Source organism: Cornus florida, unplaced genomic scaffold, assembly GCF_030987335.1.
Source record: "Cornus florida cultivar Cherokee Brave unplaced genomic scaffold, ASM3098733v1 CherokeeBrave_3.0.0_Hap2_Chr04, whole genome shotgun sequence".
NCBI classification, from domain to species: domain Eukaryota; kingdom Viridiplantae; phylum Streptophyta; class Magnoliopsida; order Cornales; family Cornaceae; genus Cornus; species Cornus florida.
The window spans coordinates 15,706,273-15,714,010 of NW_026775574.1; the positions used below are offsets into that span (position 1 = coordinate 15,706,273).

The window sequence follows — 7,738 nt, forward strand, 5'->3', positions numbered from 1 at the left end:
AAAAATTACTTATATGTATATATATATATATATATATATATATATATATATGTATATATTAGATGTATATGTATATATATATATATTTGTATATATTAGATGTATATGTATATATATATATATTTGTATATATTAGATGTATATGTATATATATATATATTTGTATATATTAGATGTATATGCATAGTTCTACATCCGATGGGTGAGAGGAGGTAGAAAAGAGAAGGAGACAGTCTTTTCCCACCAACCAAAATGATCTGCAAAGGGAAAATGGATTTATGTATTAGGTGGGGCAAAAATGTAACTTATCAATACCAAACTCTTTCTCAATTTTTCTCTAATTTAGCCTAAGGTCATATAGGTAACTTTAGGTTGATTCACTAAGGTCAATTGCTCAACTAGGACCTTCATGTTATATCTCGGCTACTTTTCTAGCTTGATGTATGAATTGAAAAAATGAGGAGTGGTTTATGTAATTTGCCCTAAATAATGAGTTATGACAAAAATATAGTGCCATGATTAGGGCATGTAGACAAAGAGGAAAGGTAGCTCAAGACGGTTTGGCAGATAAAAATTTTAACCAACAGATGGAGATGGTAGGTGGTGGTGAACGTGAATTTGGAAATGTAAATTCCTAACACGTTAGAGCATCTCCAACCATTATGTATATATTTTTGTGTAAATTTGATGTGTCAGAGTAAATTTACACAAAAATTTTGTACTACCTATTTTTAGCTCCAACAGTTATTTTATACCTTTTGTGTAAAAAAAATATCTCCCACTAACAGCTAACCAAGTGTCATACCCAAGGCCCTACATAATTTTTACAAACTTACTTGATTCACTTACTTTTTTGCGATTAAACCTCACGTCCCAATCCTCCCTCAAGTAGGAAAAAAAACTAATAATTTCCCCCTATATTCCACTTTCTATCGAAACCAAAAATATACAAAAACAATTGCGATTGAATTGACTAATCACCAAAAAAGAAAAAAAAAATTTATTTGTATAACTGTATCAAACAACAATTATATAAAATCGTGATTAAAATATATATCGAATATTTTGCTAGTACATATTTATCTCATTAGAATAGAATATAAAAGGATAAAAAATCTTTAAAACCCTTATAATTTATGGCAAAGATTACAGAAGATAAGATGAAACGAGAGTGATGAATCAAACTACTTTTATTAAAAAAGAAAAAAGAAAAATGAAAGATGGTTTCTTACCTTGCCGTGAGTTGCAAATTCTTATCTATGGCGCTCTAAAAGTGGGAAACAAAGAGGCGTAAAGGAATGAGAGAGAAGTAAGAGAACCGCTCGTGGAAATGGGGGAGGAGAGAGAAAATATGTTTACGTAGCTGTGTAAAAGGGCTGTGTAAAATACACAACCCTTTTACACATTAGTGATGTGACAGTGTATCTTAACAGACTGCTAGAGATGAAAAAAAAATTATAAATCACATGTGGCAGTTTATATTTTATGCAAAAGAATTTTTTAACAGACCGCTAGAAATGCTCTTAATATTAAGTTACATATGAATTATATTACTTTCAAAACATTAATTATTGAACTTGTTAGAATTTTTGTCTTTGTTCTATATGAATAGATCTCTTCTCTTAGATTTAGTATTTTTCAATCGTTCTTTATTATTTCACTTCGAAATGTAAATTTTGGGAATACGGATCCTCTCCTGAGGATATCTCTTTCCTCTCTCTCCTCAATCTCTTTCTCTCTCTAAATCTTAGATACAAGACCAAAATTTTGCTTCCCTTTTAATAATTTCCGTTTGTACCCAAATTTCGCTTGCTGAAATCGCCGCCGGGTTCTTCTTGTGCTTCTTATCGCTCTTTGAGATAATATATTTATAAAAATAATACACTCACATATATATAAAAGAAAAAATATGATTATTTCTGGAAACAAAAATAATAATACTAAATAATGAATGGAGTCGGCAACGATGTCTCCGACGAGATCAGGCAATGTTGATGAACTTCATCAGCTAAAAAAAAAAACTTCCTCACACCTCTTAAATGTGTCTCCTTACTGTTACTGTCATTAATGGTGTTCCTGAACGAATTGAAGATGGTCTTCCTCGTGCAGAGAGTGATCTAAGATCCTCATCTTCCTCTTCATTATTTATTTTGTTTCCAGAATTAATCATTTTTTTTTTCTTATATATATATGTGTGTATTATTATTTTTATAAATATATCATCTTAAACTAGGTGAAGAAGCACAAGAAGAACCCCGGTGCAGCGGATTTTGAATGCAAAATTTGGGTACATATGGAAGTTATTAAAAAGGGAAGATAAAAAGTTGGTCTTATATCTAAGATTTAGAGAGGATAAGAGGTTAAGGAGAGAGAGAGAGGGAGATAGAAATTTGACAAATGACGTGTTTTAATGAATGACTGTCTTAATATTAGCCTTCATGAAATAATAAAGAACAATTGAAAATACTAAATTTAAGAGAAGAGATCTAGAATGTCACGGTAAAAAAAAAAAAAAAAAAAAAAAAAAAAACAAACAACCTATAATATTAATGTGAATTATGCGCAATTGACTAGTGGGTGTACTAGGTTGGATTGGCATGTTCGCAGATTCTGGTGGGCTACATTGGGAGCTTCTTCGAGTATTAATTGGGTAGCCTGGGAGTCTTTATATGAGCCTAAAGAGGATGGGGGTTTAGGTTTTCGTTGTTTTGAAGCTTTCAATGCCGCTTTGTTGGCTAAACATGGTTGGAACTTCCAGGTTCTTCATCAAGGGATGGCGTTTAAACTATTTAAAGCTAAATATTTTCCTAATTGTTCATTTTTGGAAGCTTCCTTGGGATCAAATCCTTCATGGGCCTGGCGAAGTATTTGATCCACTCAGTCTCTTATTGCTGCGGGCTCAAGGTGGATCGTGGGTGATGGACAATCTATTCATATTTGGTCAGATCGCTGGATTCCAGGGCATTCTTTTCCGCTTCCAATGCTGGTTATTTCTGTGGTTCCCCAGATTGTAGCTTAGCTGTTGGATAATTCGTCTCATAGCTGGAATGTGGTTTTGCTTCGTACTTTATTTCCGCCAGCCACTGTTGATGCAATCCTTAAATGTAGTTTCAGTTTTTTTTCAAAAGCGGACAGGTTAGCATGGGATTTGGAGTCCAATGGTCTATTCTCGGTTAAGTCTGCTTATAAATTGGCTTACAGCCTTTTAGGTTATGGGCAGAGATCATCTGTTGTTCCTAGTTCCCCTTCTTCCTATCAATTTCTGTGGCATAATCTATGGTCATGTAAGGTTCCACCAAAATTACAACATTTCCTGTGGAAGTGTTGTAAGCTAGCCGTTCCGGTTCAGGAACGCTTAGTGAGTCACAGTCTTGATGTTGATATTGTTTGCCCGCGTTGTGGTTCAGCAGTGGAATCTCTTGAACATTTGCGATTTTAGTGTTTCTTTTTCGTTCAGGTTTGGAAGCACTCTCCACTTCATTTTGACTTTTCTGTGGTTCACCCTTCTTCCTTTAGTGATTGGTGGTTAGGGTTGGTTCGGTAGTGGAGGCCAAAGGAGAGGGGGTCTGATGTCCTGGGGTTGGTTGTGTGCTGTTGTTGGTTTATTTGGAAGGCTCGTAATAAACTTCTGTTTACTGGGGAAGTTTGGGACGCTCACCGGGTGGTTGGGATGGCATGTTCATTTTTATGGGAGTTTAGGGAGGCGTCTCATATTTCAAATTGTCATTTGTTCAGTGGGCGGGTGGATTCTTCCTCCCGTTCGCTATCTTCATTGTCACATTGGTTGCCTCCCCCTTCCGGTATTGTCAATATAATATGGATGCGTCCTTTTCTCAGTCTTCCCAAGTAGGGGGAGGTAGGGTTGTCTTTCGAGATTCATTAGGTGCTATCTTGAAGGCTGTGGTTTTTTGTCCGTTTCCAGCTTCTAATGCGACATTAGCTGAGGCTATACGTTTGCGTAAGGCTGTATTTTAGGCATTGTCTTCTCAGTTTTCTCAAGTTTGGTTGGAATCTCATTCTTTAGTGGTGGTTAATGCTATTTTGAATGTCGATTCTAGACCACTTGATATTCAGGCCATTTCCTTTGATATTCATGTGGCGCTTCAGAGTTTTTCCTCAGCTTGTCTTCGCCATGTTTCTCGGCATGGTAATCGGGTGGCTCATGCTTTAGCGGCGCTATCCAGACGTCCTCTTTCTAGGGATGTTGTTCTTTCACCTGTTCCGCATAATGTTCTTCTTTTAGCAGTTTGGGATTGTTTAGCTTGATTTATGCTGCTTCTCTTTGTTTGCTAGGATAAAATAAGTACATAAATAAAAAAATACTAGGTTGGATTGGCAATGCAAGAACCTGCTTTTGATGTTTTGCCTTTAATGGAAAGCTTCCCTACTGATCCTTTTTGTATATTTTCATCACTGGATCTTCTTGTGCCATGTTCCCTTTCATACTGGATCATGTTGTGCCATGTCCCCTTTCATAATTCAAGGTAATATATTGCATGCTTTAATTTCTTTGTGTAATAAATAAATTTTATTGTTGCTGGATGGAGATTGTTGGGTTAATTAAAAACCAAAAAAAGGGGCCGTAACAGGGGAATTGGTCTATTGACTTATTGTTTTGAGCCAAAGTGGACTAGTGAATACTACAAGACTATTCCACACTAAATTTATGGTGGTGGGGAATCAAGTCTACCCCACAGTTTAAAAATTTGAACCAAGTCTGTACCAATTACTTGTCAAAACATAACGCCCTCATTGTGACAGGGCATATCACCCATTTGGGGTGGGTAGAATTAGGTAGGCAAAGTAAATCATACCACATTAATACGTGTCGGTTGATAAATAATTTGTGCATTTACGTACAACTATACCTATTACTTTCTTTAACCGAACTCGCAGTTCTCTCGTTACGATCGGGGCCATCTTGCTTACTTGAAGTGGGATGCCTGAATACCTCCGAGCACGTTGCAGTTAAGCCACCTTGTCTACCTAGGGCAAAAAAACTTGAACACCTCATTGGCTGGATGCTTGGTGCATGATGCCGGATCAATGATTGAGTTAAGCTATTAAGTAGTGCGAACTACCAACTTATATATACCCAATTATTTTTTCATTCGAATTGGACGGCAAGACCCCTTTAACAGTACTTTACTTGCACGGCTATCCTAGCAGGAATTGCTGACTTTAAACATGCATGCATCCTCTACATATACTAGTAAAATTAAGGTAATTGATAATAATACAATTACACTGCAAAAAGCCAGTTCTTGTTAGTACTGCAAGTCATGGCTGAAACTATTGCAAGTGAAGCAACAAATCTCTTCTTTCCTATAGTACTCCTCTTACCCATCATCTTTCTCATCCTAAAGCATTTCAAATCGTATTTCCTATCAAAAACTACCATACCACTTCCACCAGGACCAAGTCCATGGCCAATATTAGGCAATGTTCTCGAAATGGGAAAAAAGCCTCACATCTCTCTAGCAAACCTTGCTCAGTCCAATCATGTCACTGAGACTAGGAACTGGAACCATGATCGTCGGATCATCGAGAACTGCTGCAGAGGAAATTCTCAAGACCCATGATCGTATGTTGTCTGCATGACATGATCCTCATTCAGTACCAGCTAAGTTCTCAAAATTCAATGATAGATTTGTTGGGTGGGCAGTGGAGTGCAATGATAGATGGAAGAATCTAAGAACAATATGCCGAACTGAGCTCTTCTCGGCCAAGGCAATGGAGTCTCAAGCATGTTCAAGAGAAAAAAAGGTGTTGGACATGGTGCAGTTTTTGAGCGCAAAAGAGGGAAATGAAGTGAAAGTTGGCGAAGTGGCTTTTGCCACTGTGTTTAACATATTGAGTAATCTTCTATTATCGAGTGATTTTATGAGCTTTAAGAAGGAGATTGTGGATGGAGGGATGAAGGCTCTTTTGGCAAAATATGTTGAGCTGATCGGAGCTCTAAATCTGTCCGACTTGTATCCAATTTTAGGTGCATTAGATCTTCAGGGTATAAACAAGTCAATGAAGTGTTTATGAGCGTCTGTTCCAGGTGGGAGCCCACATCAAAGACAGAAGAGAAGGAAGAAGCAGAGGCATTGCTTCAAGCCAAACGGACTTCTTGGATGTCCTCATTGACATTTCTTGCACCAATGAACAAGTCAATTATCTGCTCCTTGTTTGCTCTCCTCTCCTCTCTCTCTCTCTCTATATATATATGCATTTATTTATACACAATCAATTATTCACACGTATGATGCATCATTGTCACAGGAGCTATTCTCTGCTGGTACAGACTCTAGTACCAATGCGATTGAGTGGGTGATGGCAGAACTGATAAAAAGTCCAGAATCCATGAAGAAAGTCCGCGAAGAAATGACGAGAGAAATCAAACTAGATGTGCTAAAAGAATCCCATCTACCTCAACTACATTAGCTTCAAGCCGTTTTCAAAGAAACTCTAAGGCTGCACCCTCCAGCACCACTTCTGATTCCTCGCCGTGCACCTAACTCGCACAAAGTGATGAATTACTACATTCCTAAGAATTCTCAAGTAGTAGTAAATGTTTGGGCGATTGGGCGAGACCCCATGAATTGGGAAGATCCATTGAAATTTAAGCCAGAGAGGTTCCTCAACTCGACTTTGGATTTTAAAGGGCATGATTTTGAGTTCTTACCCTTCGGTGCAAGAAGAAGAATCTGCCCTGCCTTACCCTTGGCAGCAAAGTTTGTTCCTTTCGTACTTGCTTCATTGATTCATACTTTTGACTGGTCTCTTCCACATGGAAATGATCCCAATGAGCTAGACATGAATGAAAAGATTTCTCTGTTTTTGATGAAGGAAGTACCCTTGGTCCTCATTCCCACACTTAGCAAATAAGCTACGGATTGCTAACTCCAATCTACCTTATCTTCCTAGCTATCATTTACTACTGTTACAATAATCACACTTGGTTGTGTGCATCAAAGATATGGCTCATTATATCAATTTTCAACTATGAAAGCTTAAGTTTATATTTCAATACATACTTGTATTAATAAAAGATATATCATATGATCACTTGCATCAATGGTACTTTTGCGTGTTCATCAGGAAACTAAGCTCATGAGGCAATTTTTTTATTTTTTTTTTTATTTTTTATCTTAGTTCAAATTTCAAGTGGTGAGTTTAAAAAAATCATGTCTTAGAAGGACAATTTGTATGCACTTGGTTGATCTAATTCCCTCGTCAATCCTCAAATGACGTAAAGTGACCAATCCATTGGATGTTGAGGATACGAAAAGTGACCTAGGCTGGATACGATTCGGATTGTTGAGAACGGGTCGGGCGAGAGCAACCGCCCTAAACCAAATAGTCATTGAACAGGCCCAGGATTGGGAAATCAAGCCGAAAGCCCGACTCCGGAAAGAGGAAATTGAGCCCATGACCAAAAAGAGCCAGGTGATCAGCCCAGTGCAAGGAGTTAGTTAGGAAGCCTCAAGAAGATCTGTAACAGTCTATAAATGGATTGAAAATAGAGGGAAAGGGGGTTGGAAAAATATTTGAAGTGTAAGATCATTCAGTCAACATTGGGGAAAATTTCTTGCATTTTCAATGGCGCCGTCCGTGGGAATTGAGGAAGATTGATTCGATCACAATTGATTCATGAAGGAAAAGCTTGATCTCTAGAAGGTGAATTCAAGTCAAGGAGATGGCAATCTGTCTGGTCGAGCGGTGGTTCTAATTGCTCTTTGGAGATCGA

The 7,738-nt window shown here is 37.4% G+C and overlaps 1 pseudogene; it reads left to right on the forward strand.

The window, feature by feature from the left end:
* Positions 1-5,282: 5,282 nt before the first annotated feature.
* Positions 5,283-6,876, forward strand: LOC132304774 ((S)-N-methylcoclaurine 3'-hydroxylase isozyme 1-like; annotated as a pseudogene).
* The last annotated feature ends 862 nt before the right edge of the window (positions 6,877-7,738 follow it).